Source organism: Protopterus annectens, chromosome 4.part0, assembly GCF_019279795.1.
Source record: "Protopterus annectens isolate FY-2018-M chromosome 4.part0, PAN1.0, whole genome shotgun sequence".
NCBI classification, from domain to species: Eukaryota; Metazoa; Chordata; order Ceratodontiformes; family Protopteridae; genus Protopterus; species Protopterus annectens.
The window spans coordinates 536,186,234-536,202,289 of record NC_056733.1 but is presented as its reverse complement, the minus strand read 5'-3'; positions in this window follow the sequence as shown (position 1 = coordinate 536,202,289).

The window sequence follows — 16,056 nt, the reverse complement described above, 5'->3', positions numbered from 1 at the left end:
AAATTGTTCAAAAATATTATTGCCAGATTTCTAGTGTCAGCCATTCTTTAGTTTTAGTTTGTTGGTCAGTTTGACATTGGATTTTTGAAGTTCCATTTGTTCTTGTGTATACATGTTGAGATGGAGAATACCTCAGTAGTGTCAGCTTGCATACATAAATTCCCTGTATATAAATCTCATATGCAATGACTGCAGTCTATGCATTCATCCCATGTTTTATCTTCTGTACATGCTGTTAACTCAGCATTTTCTTAACATGTATCACATTTTAACTCCCCTTTATTACACTGCAGGTTTATATCCCTTTTTATGTGCATAATTGTCATTGACATTAATTATCCTTACAACAGTATTGCAGGATTTATGTTAGAAATGTTTCTTTCACACTTCAGCACAATTGCCTGCAGTATATGAGTACACGTTACCAATTTCCCTTTCCATATTAATTAATTATGCAGTACACACCATTATTATTTGTGTGCACTTCCCCCATTTCATTTCTATTCCTTTAGTATTCTTTCACTCCACTTGCCCTCAATATTTCTGGGCTATAATGCATGCTTGTATCTTAGCTTTGCCTATAAGCAAGCTGTTTTGTTTACATTCTATGCTTGTGTTTCCAAACACCTTTCCATAGCCTTGAACACTATTGCTGGGCACAAAAATGTGCTTGCAAATGTGCAGGAGCGATCCATATTCAGTTTGTGCTGCTGCTCATCAAGCTAACATGCTTGTATCGTGCAGTTTTAGCATGAAGCCTACACACTTTTTGATGAATCCTAGGGAACTTTTTTCTGAACTAGTTTGACATTAAATAATTGAAAGTGTGAAATTTAGAGTCTGGAACCGAGACATACAGTGCCCTACACTGAAACCATTGCATGGTAGGAGAACAGGCAGACACTTTTGTGAAATGCGCTTTAGAATGCAGCGGTGAAGTGGAGTAGACAACATAACTCATAAAATAAACACAGCAAACGCCTGATAAAGTGCAGTCATATGGAACATGTAAGAGTGCTAGAGGTAGGCTGGAATAAAGGTCATGCACATATACCAGTGACTGCTATGAATGATCTGTATGTGAATATGTGAATGTAAAGTAATATACATATAATATATAGTAAAGAGAAGAAAATTATGAAATGTTTAACTTTTTATTAATGATACTGATGTGTGTAGTACATTGAAATTATTTTCAAAACCATTACCTTTTATCTAAAGCTACATTACTTCATATTGAAACTGAACTGTCTGTTCTAAGTAACTTGTTTTAAAAGAGAAAATTCTGTTTTGATTTGAAAATGCTAACCTCCAAGGAGGACTGATCCATGATTACTACTATTTTCCTCTTTGATTGGACTTCTGTTTGGATTTGGAAAAGCACTAACTTGCAGGGAAAGCTGAAATAAAATGATTGCATTTTCCTCTTTATTTTAGATCATGGATTTGATGAACTGTACTCACTCCTGGAAGAAGTAAAATGGTTTTACAGGGACTGTGAAAGATAGAAGATATAGGCTGCTTTCCTAAAGTCAATAAGCTCAAACTCTGATAACTTATCCATGTCATCTGCAGCTACTGAATGTTTTTAGAGTCCTGTTGATACAATATTCTCTAGAAAGTGATAGAAATAAGATTTTTTAGGTGCAGTTATTCTGCTGCCACCTATCTCCTTGCACATTGGTTTTATCCATTCCACTTCAATCATTTATCTGCTTGGATGTTTAAATGCTCTTTTCTCTTATTTTGCTTTATTTTCTATTAAGTAAAGTGCCTTCATTTATTGAGTTCTAAAACATTGTGGTTGCTATTTTGTTCATTATTTTATAAGGATGACCTCATGGTGTTGGTGTGACTGTTGGCATTCACTGTTTTTAAAGAGGGACTTGCTATAAGCTACTATAGTTAATATATTGGTTGACTGGAATGGTTTTCAGTAAATGATCTCTAGTTGCTAGATTTGTTTGGTTGGTGGCTGTGTGCATTGCAAATGCAGGAAATGGATTCCAGCACTGAGGATCATAGGAGAATACTAGGCTAATGACCCTAAAGAGTCTTTATAAACCTAGCCATGCTTCCCAGAAATATTAGAAAGGTATTGATTCCTTAAACTTTGTGGGGGTATGTAAACCTGGGCATGAGTGGTCAAAATATATAAGCTTTCTCTCATTAATAGAGACATAGGTGCCAGACCAGATGTAAATTTGCAATTACCCATCCTCAGATCCATATTTTGCTTAAATAAGTACAGGGAAAATATTTGCTTTACATGGATGGGAAGCCTGTTCCAATGAAGAGGCAGCCTCTGAGGTACATGCCTATTCCTCTAGCATATCCCATTTATGTTAATGGCTAGGTTTAGGTTCTTGAATATGGTGTTTTAATGCTATTTGTTTTGTGGATGTGCAACATGTCCATTAAGGCTGGAGCAGAGGATGCTTTGTAGGCCAGCCATAGGCCACCTGTCAGCAGCCTGTAGATGACTGAGTACAAAGACCGTGCTTTAAGGCAGTCTGTGTAGGACTTGTTTTCTACACCATGTATTCTTTTTGTGAGGAACTTCTGTGGTCACTCCAATTGTTGCATATGCCTGGTCAAGTACATAATGAAGGGTGCATTGTACTCAATGACTGGTATTATGAAGGCAGAGCCCAATAAAAAACTGACATCTGTGGACCAGGATGCTGTACCCTTCCTTATAAATTATGTAATGTAGAATGATTTTCTTAATAATGTATGCACATGATGGTCAAAGGCTAAGTCTCTTTCTACATGTGTTCTCAAATCCCCAACTACTAGGTTTACATTTAGGGGTGGATTATTGATGTAATAATTTGTCGGGGTGGCCATCTTACTGAAGGACACAATTATGCACCTCTTAGCAGTGATGAATGTGACTACAGCATCAGGATATTAGCAACCCTAGTGGGCATACAGACTATCTGATCCAGGGTATTTGTGTTTGCAAACCCCAGTAATCTCTGGGCTTGCATGTTAGGGGTTGTGTGTGATTCCCAGTGTATTGTGGGGTGTGACAATCCACCACTGCCAACCAGTAATCAAGGAGCCTCAATCCTCACTACTGGCAACAGTGGGGGGAAGTTTCACTGGGAGGATGACAAGTACACACACACACAGTATTTCCAGATGCAGCTCTTTGCATCAAGTACAATTTGCCTTAAGACGACACATATACCATAGTCAGTCAGGGGCTGTTTCTCCTTTCTCCAGATCCCCAGTAAGACTCTCCACTGACGCAGCTATAGAATTGAGATCTCAGCTGAGTGACCAAGCTAAGACCTCCAGCACCCTCTCTGTCCAACCAGTGCTTTGTGTCCCTGCCCAAGTAGCCAATACAGACACTCTTTGAGGTTTGATTTACACACACACACACACACACACACACACACACACACACACACACACACACACACACACACACACACACACACACCTGGGAAAGGCTGCCACAAGTTTACTAGCTATGCCCCCTTTTACCCAGACTATAAGGTAGTTACCACTGCCACCAGTCAATTCCTTATCATCTACGTTAAGGCCCTTAACAAAGGTATGCAATTTTACTGTGCAGTATTGATATTAATACAAGTGGTAGTTTGATCAAGAGCAAAGCTGTTAGGAGTCGCCCACACAGTGTCACCAAATAAACATGCAAGTACTCTCAATACTTAAATATCTCTACACAGATCATCCACAATGAAAGGTTTAAATATATTTAATAATAAATAATAAAAGAACAACACAATACTAAATATATATTCACAGTGACATCAGAGTTCAAAACCACATGAAATATTTAAAACAACATTGCAGGACAGTCTCAAATAAATAAAGAAAAATATCTAAACTAAGCTTCACTATCTTCCTGATTGAATCTAAGAGAATTACTATAATCTAAGAACTTACTAATAGAGCAAGGCAGATGTGGTGACTGGATCTTCTAGTTTTTGTCAGGTCCAAGACAGAATGCAGATTTCTCTGTCTCACTAAGAGACTTCTCAAAATAATATCTCAAATATTACTGCTGGGATAGCTTGCAAGATGACATCACTTCTTGTCATCTGACTTCTACTAGTTTCCAGGAGAAAACCACATTGCTGAAGCTAGCAATATTTAGCATCTACCTGTAAAAATACTCAGACAAGGGCTTCTCCTCAGATCTCTGACAGATGCTGGAAGTCATAAAACAATTGCATTCTTTCATGCTTTAAAGACTAGTAATTAGTTCACCCTAAAGACAATACAGAACATTTCCTAGCACAGACATTGTGTCTCTTGCTGCTTTGAAAACTGTAAGATAATGTCTTTTATGGCCTAGATATAAAGTAATTTAATTTCAGTTATTTTTCTGAAGTTTGCTGGACTGAAGTTAGCCTCCTGTATTTCAATTTCCACTGTTAAAATCTACACATTTAAACAGTTACAATGGTGTATGCACATTTCTGTTCTCTTCCAGTAGGGCACACCGAGGATCCATTTTAAACACAAGCATTTTACAAATACCTTTTCAACACACACACATCTGTACAAGCAGCTTGATATACACATGGCATACAGTTCTAATTTATTTGTAACACAAGCATCTTATATAAACCGTTTCAATGTTCACCAATGACATATAATTACTTACAAAATTCCAGCTAGCTGGGCTGGCAGTATTTCTTTTTGTCACATGGGGTAATTAAATTCACCCAAGAAAATGGTGTTGGATTAAATAGGAATTCTCTCCAGTATGGTTAAGTATGTGTTATGGGTTTCCTGGATCATGGAAGGGAGCCTATAACTTGCAAGGATGTGGAATGTGACTTTGCCTGTGGTAATTTGGATGTGGAGAAGCTCATCTGCATCACACTGTTTGACCAGACTTTAGATGTGCTTGTTTTTTTATATAACTTGAGACACTTCCACCATTTGTGCCTTCATGTGTAGTAATAGTTATAATTGTGTGGAAGGAGTTAGAAGGTATTATAGCCCTGCACTGCTGAGGTGCTCTATGTGGTTTTAAACCATGTCTCAGTAACTGCAGAGACATCTGCATTCTCCAGGGTGAGGAGATCTTACAGGGAGTGGTGCTTACAGGGAGTGGAGATTCTTGTTTAAACATATGGCATTGAACCTTAACACCTTTTCATAGGTTAGTTTTACTATATTGGAAGGTTTATCTAATTGGTGATGCCTAAAAAGGCACTGTGGGATATATTAGTGGCCCCTGCTGGGAAACACTATAATATTTCACTAGATGGCACTGGTTGAAACCATAGAGAGCCAGTGATAACTCTTCTTAGTACTTCTGCAGTGTAAAAGCTAATTTTGGTGTTACAGGTATTGGTCATAACCCAAGGCAACAGTGTACATTTTCCATATGCTGTTAAAATCAAGCACCTATTGCATATTTATTTTCTGGTCAGAGGTGCAGATTGTGAGACCATAGTCCATAATCATTATACACATACACACAAATAATTGATTATGCAGAAGTTGGCCACATATGCAACAGTGCACAATGCATCAAAACAGGCTTGTATTTGTGATCATTACAAACAAATGCAAACTAAAGTAAAACAAAACAAAACATATAAATCCTACATTTATATAGGCTTCTGATTTTTTCTCATCCCCATATCCGGTCTTAGGCATAGGCCAACTAAGTGGCTGGTTAGGGTGCTAGTTGACCAGGGACACTTTTACTTCTCCAAAACTTATAAAAGTGCCCTTGCAGAGAGAAGTGCAGCACTCTGGAATTAAAGTGTTGTGCATGCATTTTAAGTGTACTGCTTTTGGTAGTACTGCACTTGATGTTCAATTTTCACTTATAGGCTGTCAAGATGTACTAATGGGTCCCCCTTTAACTGTAGCTTAATATGCTTGTGGTATGAGCATGTGCCAGGGTTCAAGGGCCAGCTAATGAGACAAGGATGAAAAAAGCTGCATGGGAGTGTGATGCCTCTGTACTGGTCCAGTAATCAAGGAGCCTCAATCCTCACCACTAACACCAGTGAGGGACGTGCACATTGGGAGGATGACAAGTACACACACAGTAAATTACAATTTCCCTTAAGAGCACACAGAGATCACAGTCAGTCTGGTGCTGGTTTCTCTCTCTCTCTCTCTCTCTCTCTCCAGATCTCCAATAAGACTCTCCACTGGCACAGCTATAGGGTTAAGATCTCAGCCAAGTGGTCAAGCCAAACCTCCAGCACCCTCTCTGTCCAATCAGTGCTGTGTGTCTCTGCCTAAGTAGCTGACACGCACACACTTTGAGATTTGATCTATATACAAACACACAGACACATCTGGGGAAGGCTGACACAGGTTTACTAGCTATGCCCCCTTTTGCCCAGACTGTACGGGAGTACCACCTGCCACCAACCACCCTTATCAGCTACTATAAAGGCCCTTACCAAAGGGTGTCCAATTCTACTGTATAATGTTACTGTTATCCAAATAGTGTGACCAGAACTTTTAAAGCTATTTAGGAGTGGCCTATACAGTATCACCAAATACATATGCAAGTATTCTAAGAGCTTAAATATCTCTAAACAAAACCAGCCACAATTAAAAGGTTTAAATATATTTAATAATAAATAATAAAAGCACAAGACAATACTCATTAACTCAACACAGTGACAATAGAGTTCAGAATCACATGAAATATTTTAAAACAACATTGCAGGACAATCTCACATAAATATAAAAAACAGCTAGACTAATCTTACTATTTTCCTGTCTAGTTGTAAGAGAGATACTAAGATCTAAGGCTTACTTAAAGAGCCAGGTAAATATAGATGAGAAGTGCTGAAGAGATGTTTAGAGGTCCAGAACAAAATACAAAATACACAGACCTTCTCTCTGAGATAGTTCTTAAAATATTAAAAAAAATTTCTGCTGGGTCATCTCAGATTACATCATTCTTGTCACCTCTGCCGTTAGTTTCCAAGATAACAGGAACTTAAAATGTAACATGTCTCAGTTAAAAAAATACTTATCCTCTCAGAAGCTGACACTTCTCTCTTAGATGTTTGCCTGAAACTAGAAGTCATAAAACAATTACCTTGGAAACCTGTAATTACCTCTGTTTCCAGAAAATAGGAAAGCCTACAACTCTAGAAATTGTGTCTGCTTTGAGCTGAAACAGAGATAACAGAGTCATATACAAGTTCCACTTATTTTCTTAGAGTTTGCAAGTTAACTCTGTATAGTCCAGCCTTTACCATCAACACATACATTTGCATAGGCATGTAGTTTATACACACTTCTGCTCTTTTCCAGCAGGGTGCAGTGTGGTTACAATCTTGAAGCTCAGTACAGAACATCTAGTTTTCTTACATTTCTAAGCTAAGCATACAAATCATATTACTATTCACAAATGACGTAGAATTATTTATAAAATTCTATCTAGCTGGGCTGACAGCCTTGACCATTCCCCAGCCCCCAAAAATGCAAGCTAGTTTTTAAAGTGACCCTTGAGAAATGTTGCTTGAGAGGGTTGAGTCTATCTGGGAATACCTTACCCCATTCCCTGTCTTTAGAGCCCATCTGCATTGGTATTGCTAGCCCCACTGCGGTGCTGCACTATCATATCATATTCTTGCAACCCTAAGCTCTACCTTAGCAACTTGGCATTTTGCTGGCTGGCTCAATGTAACCATGTTAGGGGATTCTGATCTGTAACTACAGTGAATTTTCTTCCATACAGATAAGGCTGAAATTTCTGCAGTGCCCACACTATGGCTAGACATTCCTTTTTTACAGCTGCATAGCATTCCTCCCTGGGTTGGAGCCTATGACTGAGATAAACCACTGGATGCTCTTCTCCCTCTGAAGAAATATGGCTAAGTACAACTCCCACCCCATGGTTTGAAGCATCCACCTGCACAACAAATTGTTTGCAGTAATCTGGACTGGCTAACACAGGGGGTCCTCCCAAAGCTTCCGTAAGCTTCTGGAATGCCTGCTCGCATGCTGGTGTCCACACTACCTTATCTGGCTTGTTTTTCCTTGTCAGGTCTGTGAGGGGAGCAGCTATGGTACTATAACTGGGGATGAACTTTCTGCAGTACCCTGCTGTACCTAAAAAACATTCACCTTCTTTTTGGTAACAGGTGCAGGCCATGCCAGAATGGCTTCTACTTTGGTCGGTTTTTGCCTGATCTTACCACTCCCCACTCCATATCCCAGGTAGTAGATCTCTGCCATACCCACCTGACATTTGCTGGGCTTGATGGTCAACCCTGCCCTCTGTAGTCTGCCCAGCACCTCCCTGACTGCTGAAGATGCTCTTGCCAGGAATGGCTAATGGCAATATTATCTAGGTAAGCTAGGGCAAACTCTCCAGCTCTGGCTAGGATATGATTTACCAGCCTCTGGAAAGTTGCTGGGGCATTTTGCATTCCAAAGGGCATCTTTGTGAATTCATACAAGTCAAAAAGCGTCACAAAGGCTGACCTCTCTCTAGCACTGGGTGTCAAGGGCACCTGCCAGTAACCCTTGGTAAGATCAATGGTGGTAAGATACTTAGTCCCACCCAGCTGCTCTAGTGCTTCATCTGTCCTAAGCATGGGGTAAGCATCTGGCTCTGTGTGACTATTTAATTTCCTGTAGTCCACACAGAACCTGGTGCTGCCATCCTTCTTTGGCACCAGCACCACTGGGGAGGCCCAGGGACTGCTGGACTTCTGAATTACCCCTAGTTCCAACATTTCCTGTATAGCCTCCCTCAGAGTTTTGACTCTCAGGCACCCTATAAGGGGCCTGCCTAATAAGCCTTTGGGGTCCTGTATTCACATGGTGCTGCACCATGTGGGTGCACCCTGGTTTCTCAGTGAACATGTCCCCAAACTCCTGTAACACTGCTCAGATTTCTCAAACCTGGATAGGAGATAGCTGCTTGGACATTGCTACCTCTTCCACTGAGGTGTCAGTCCAAGCCTCACTGAGGAGATCAGTCACCAGATCTCAATCAGACTCCTCCTGCAATCAAATGCAAATACTCAGCACAATGGTCTCCCTATCATGGTAAGGTTTCATCATGTTAACATAGTACAATTTGTGCCCTTACCTCCTGCCTAGCACTTCTACCATGTAGTTAACATCACTGACCTTCCTTACCACCTTGTAGGGTCCCTCCCAAGCTGCCTGCAGCTTGTTGTGTCTGACAGGAACAAGAACCATTACCTGCTGCCCTACAGCATACTCTCTAGCTAGAGCATTCTTGTCATACCAAACCATTTTCTGCTGTTGGGCTTCTGCCAGGTTCTCCTGGGCCAAGCCCATGAGCTCCCTGAGCCTTGTCCTGAGGTTTAGGACATATGCCACAACAGACACCTTGTGGGATTCACACTCACCCTCCCACTCATCTTGAATTAAATCTAGAGGCCCCCTCACCCTATACCCATACAGCAACTCAAAGGGTGAAAAACCTGTGGATTCCTGGGGATCCTCTCTGTAAGCAAACAACAGATGTGGCAGATATTTGTTTTAGTCTCTCTTAAATTGGTCTGCAAATGCCTGTAGCATGGACTTGAGTGTAGAGTTTAGCCTCTCAACAAGACCATTAGTCTTGGGATGGTAGGGGGTGGTCTTTAGGTGCTTCATCCCACAGTACTTCCACAGACAAGCCAGCAGGTCTGACATGAAATTGGCACCTCTGTCAGTCAGTATTTCTTTTTGGAAACCCACCCTGCTGAAAATCTCTAACAAAGTATTTGCCACCTTTTCTGCCTCAATGGAGGACAGAGCCACTGCCTCAGGGTATCTCATAATATAATCTACTACCTCTAGGATAAACTTTTTCCCTGTGGAACTTGGGGTACTCAGAGGCCCCACAATATCCATAGCTACCCTCTGAAATGGCTCCTCAATCACAGGTAAAGGCTTCAAAGGAGCTTTTAACATGTCTCCTACCTTGCCTACCTTTTGGCACTGCTCACAGGTCCTGCAGTACCCTGTTACATCTCTGAAAATCCCAGGCCAATAAAAGTTCTGCATGATATGCCTCTTTGTATGTTTTATTCCCATATGACCTGCAAAGGGAATATCATGGGATATGGCTAGAAGTGCCAGATGGTAGGCTCTAAGCACTACCAACTGCTGTATTCTCTCACCATCTAGCCCTCACTCAGGGGCCCACTCTCTATACAGTAGCCCTTTGTCCCCAGTATACAAATTTCCCCCTTCCCTTGAGAATCAGGTGCCTCACTATCTACCTCTCCAGGCCTTGTAATGTAGGGTCTGAGGGCTGAGCCTGTCTCAACTCTCTCTTTGTAACCCTTCCCAGCTCCCCTTCCACAGGAAGTCTAGTATCCCTGACAGCAGTGCCTCACTGTCAGCCTGGGTACTACTATTACTCGCCTCTGCCCTTGCAGTCACTCTGTCCAAGGGAACATCAGTACCCACAAGCAGCTGTGGCTCACCTTCAGTCTCACTGCTACAGGGTAGCTCCCTCCCTGAAGTAATCACCTCACCAGTCCTGGCTGCAAGTGTGCAGTCTGTCTGTGTCTCTCTCAGGCTACCAGACCCACATGCTTGTCTCCAAGCCTGACTGCATGTAACTGCATGAACACATGGTACTGCATTATCAAAATCATTCCCTGTCAGGACATATGCAGTGATATCCTCAAATGCGCCTACTTGTTGGCTTCTTTTTCCACTCTACCAGTCAAGGTGAACCCTAGCCAAAGGCATTTGGAATGAGGTCCTTCCTAAAGCTCTGACTGGAGTAGACTGCCCAGGCAAGTAGTGCTCCTCTGTAAACATTACAGGCTTCACAATGGTTATGTCAGAGGCTGTGCCTCTCTTAACAATGGTCTCTTTGCCATTCACTAAGATAGGATATAACCTCTTGTGGTAGTTTGGTACCCTTGTTTGTCTCAGGACAACCTACTGTTGGCATTTTGTCATTCCCACTTACTGGCTCTCCCAACTTTTGTTCCCCACCTTGCTCTTGTGGACATCTATATGCTACATGGCCCCACTGGTTGCATTTAAAACATTTAACCCTAGGTCCTGGATGTGTACCTGGACTAGTGGCTTCCCCTGCTACTGGCAGATTCTGTTGGGGCAGTCTGGGCTGCGCACCATGTGTTTCTTTAGACCCATAAGCAGCACTGGGTGTCCCTTTCTTGTGCAGTGATGCCCTGCTTGCTAGGTATAGGTCTCCCTTCTTCCCCAACTCATCTGCAGTAAGGCATTGCCTGTCAGCTAACCAGATCCTCATGTCCTCAGGCAAAGTGCTAAGGGCTTGTTCCCTCACCAAAAGGTCTGTCAGCCCTTCAGAATTGGTGACCTGACATCCACTCACCCACTTATGAAAATAAGTGCTTAGGTCAGCAACATATTCACACACACTTTCATCTGCCTTGCATCTATGCTCACAAGACTTTTTCCTATAAGCTTCAGGTGTTAGCTTAAAACATTCTAGCAAACAATTCTTTACATTATAATTTAGATGGTCATGATCAGACAGTTTGGACAGAACAGTTACAGCTTTACCGTGGAGTAAGGGGGACAGGGAAAATACTTAGAGTCCTTGGTCATATTATACTGTTTACATACCCTCTCAAACATATGAATGAAACTATCAAAATTATCCCCCTCTGTAAATTGTGGAAGAAATGTACTGACCTTTGTTGCTTCTGGGGTTCGGTTAATCCCTTCCCCATTACCTCCATGACTCTGGTGAAGAGTCAGCATCTCCTTTTTGTATTGCCTCTGCCTCTCATTCTCCTCAGCTTCCAGATGTCTCAGTCTCTCTGCTGCTTCCATTTCCAAACACTTGGCCTCCAACTCAAGTCTCTTAGCTCCAGACAGATTTTTAAGTCCTCTGTCCTCTGTGGAAAGGTTGAGCTGTCCATTTTCTGAGAGTTGTACATCCCCACGGCCAGTCTGATCATCCTCCTGGTTGCTATTCTCTGATGCAGCTGTGACTAAAACTGCAATCATGTCTGCCTTAATCAGGTTAGCATGCACCAGTCCTTAAGCGTGGCACATATTAGCCTACTGGCTCCTTGTCAGCTTGCCATACTCCTCTGCTGACATGCTTGCCTGCTCTCCCTGACTAACTAAGCTAACAAAAGAAATAAAACAATTGTGATATGAACTCTAGTAATAATTCTTTGCGCTGAATTATTTTGTAGAACCTCCTTTATTAAAAGTAAGTGCTAAATAATCAATCCTTCATCAGACATAATACAAAGTAACAACAGCCATATTATTTAAAACACAGATCAAATCAAATTACTACCTTTAAGCTAAGCTTTTTGTAAAGCAGGTTTAATTGTAACATCAAATAAGACCAGGTGGTCTATGTGCTCTTAAATCTACTATCTACTCTGGATTCAGCTAATGCTGTTCTGTGCTGGAATGTCACACCCTCTAATCATGCACAATGCATCTGAACAATCTTAAAAAGTGTGTGTAGGATTAATCTCTATTGTATGAAACAAAGCATTGCTTCTAACACATATATCATGCTTTAAAAATATGCTGTAAAATCAAAACCAAACCTTCAGCATTGTCACACCTACTACAAAACTTTCACACATTGTTCAATTAATTATATATATATAGTGTTTTGTCCTGCAAGTAGCCCTCCTCCTTTAAATATAAAAAATTTGATGTTTATCAGATGTTTTATATTCAGTGTCACTATTAATATATTGACAAGTCTTGCAGTTGCCACAGGGATATGTGCCTGCTCTAATATCTATTGTATATTCTCTTATTCAAATATGTTCCTTACTCTTGAGGTCCTTGAGATTGTTGTTTCTCCTATAATAAAACATGGGAAGTTCTGCTCACACGCCCTTAAGACTAATCACACTTTAGGATATTCCAATTGTTCTGAACCTATATATGTACATATGTCTTGACTATATATGCTAAAAGTATTAGTATTTTTAGGTTGTTCCTTCTGCTACTACATAATCCTGTGTCTATTTGTCTCACAATGACAGGACCTTGCATCTATGGCCTATTCTCTTGTCTTCTATGTAATATTATATTTACTAACCACCTTACTAACCATGTTCCTCTCATAGCCCCTATCCAAAAAATGTCCACTCAGCCTAGAATGAATGTTCACTGTGTGGCTGATTTACAGTACAAAAACACCTTCGGTGACCACTGTACACAGGCTACAGAAATTCAAAATCCACACCACTACAAGCCAATTAATAAGTGATGTGGCTATCTCACCACTATCAACCAATTCATATTTGATGTGGATATCCCACAACTGCCAAACAATTCATATGTGCATGTCCCTCATTGGTGTTAGTGGTGAGGACTGAGGCTCCTTGATTACTAGGCCAGTGCATGGGGTGTCACAGGGAGTCAAGAGAGAAAGTGCACTCAGTTGGACAGTTGAGGAAAAAAAGAAAAACTTATAAGTTTCTGCAGTATATTTCCAATAAAACTCAATGTAATTTTGGACTCCAACTTATCATTTCAGATGTATATCTAATTGTTGTTGTTTGCTCAATATTCTAGCATTGTAGTACTAATGGGATTTGTACAAAGTAGTTTTTGGGTCTGTCTGGCAGTATATGACTAACTGCTGTTGTTATTATTCTGTCTTTTCCAGCATTCCAAAATGGCTGCCATCCTATAAGCAGTGTTTCCACAGAGCTCTGCCACTCTCCTAAAATCTAACACCTAATTTTAAGAGTTGAAGCTCTTTTCAAATCATAATAACTTTACAGAAGACTCAATAAGCTTACCTATGGTGCTTACCAACATTTTGAGAGAACGAGAGAGGATCTGTTGTGAAGGATTGTGCCTGATCTGTAAGTCTCCTCTACTAGTAGGCCGGACTACATGTGCACTAGGCCTCGGAGGCCCTCCACTCCTGTGAAGAAAAAAAAATCAGTGTAAAGATACTAAACCATGTCAAAAGAACTGGATCACATGGAAACTCAGACTACTAAAGCAAAATTTTCAACTATTGCTTCTCCAGAAAAAGAAGTAACCACAAAAAGGGCTAGAACTACTAAACAACAAGAAGTCCCTAAGGCAACACCAGTAACATCAAAGGAGAAACCTGACTTAAACTACATGGAAGAACTAAAGAGTGCTCTTTTACCTATTCAAACAGCAATCCAAGGCCTCTCACACCAACTTAAATCTTTCAATGAGTCCATAGACAGAATCTTAACCAGAATGGACAAAACAGAGGCAAGGATGCTGGAAAATGAGATTAAAATGGATCAGTTACAAAAAGATCAAAATAATAATGACTCAAACATAAAGATCATACAACAGAAATTAATTGATCTCGAAGCCAGATCCAGATGTAACAACCTTATCATTAGAGGCATCCCAGAAAAAGAAACACAAACAGACTTGTTAGAAAGCATCTCTGAAATTTTTTCCATCTTTCTGGATAAAGAACCTCTCTCAGATAAAATAATTATTGAACGTGCACACAGAGCCCTAAGACAAGCCAGTGACAGTACTATTCCGAGACCAATATATGTTAAGATTCTAAACTACCAACATGTGAATAAGATAACATTTGCATCAAAAAAAAAAAAGAAATTCATACAATGGAAAGGCTCAAAAATATCCCTCTCTTCTGATCTTCCAACTCCAATCAAGCAAGAGAGACAGAAATTAGCTCCCTTCTGTGACTACTTGATCAAAAAGCAAATCAGATTTCAGATGAGATATCCGAATACCCTTAACTTCACCCACCAAGGAGTTCAACTGTCAGCACATAACTATGAAGAAGCAGTGATCATCTTTGAAAAAGCATTTAGAGAGTGCCCAGACAAAGCAACACAAAAGGCTTAGCTGACATACTTATATAAAAAATCCAAAATGTGCTATTACAGGTCACAAAAGCATTAATAACCTTGGCACTAAGGTAAATTTTCACTATCAGCCTCATTCTACACCTCTCAAAGTGAAAATCTGGCACAAGGTACTTAACTAGTCGAACTCTCCCTAAAAAAGGCAACTATTGAAAAGAATGCCTACAGTGAATGACATTACTAAGAAAAGAAATCTAAATCCCCAAATAACACACTTCCGAAGAGTGTGATCAGTGTATAACAGTTGTCCGAGGAGCCTTCTATGTTTAGACCCACAAACATACCATTTTAATTGACTGGCGGTCTTTCCCTGGCTCTCCCTTGGCTAGCGACAACTACGGAGGGTACGCGACCTACAAGACAGTCCCTGGATAAATCTCTGCACTACAGGCCTCCCAAACAAGACATTTAGACCTCCGACACTTTGACGACCCTCAGCCTTCCCTTGATGCAAAGGGCTCTTAAAGCAACAGCACCTTTTAGCGCTTCCTCGGCGAATGGAAAGCTTCCTGTTATCGTCAGTCCTCGGAGTGTAAAACAGTCGATTCTGCAGAAGCTGCAAAGAAATAAGAGGGATCAGAGAAAGTGCAGATAGAAATTTACAATAAATGGACCAAGTTGGAAGAGGTAACAGCATAAGTAGAGTCCTATGAAGAACGCAGCCTTAGAAGAACACAGCGTGCAGTCCACGAAGGTTAGTACCACCTCCCAAGAAGCTGCACACCTCTCCCAATCATCCTGAAAATGTACTGTGGTTTAATTAACGACCAAATGTCTGTATAGGCACCAACAAATAAGGATAAAGTTTATACACCTGCCTACTTTCGTTCTGGTCGCTGTTGTAGCTGGGTATGGTCAGTGCAATGGCAAATAAATATACCTGGTTTGACTTTTATTAGTTCAGTGTGAATATATAGTTAGAGACAGCATTGTCTTTCTGTTGGCTCCGATGGATAATGCCACTCTACCCATCTAAAGGAGCGGTTTTGTCATTTACTGTTGGCATGATTAACTTAGACCTAATTTTAAATCGAGAATGGTGCCAGGAGACAAGGTTATGCTTATGAGGCACTCTAAATGCAATTATAATGACTTTATTTTAAAATTACTGCCTTGAAATAGAAATGTGCTATACAGTGAATAATAGGACACAAAAGAAGGAAGATATTTTGCAAAGCTGATCTGTAAAGCCTTAATAATGGTATATATTAACCCTGCTCTGCTATAT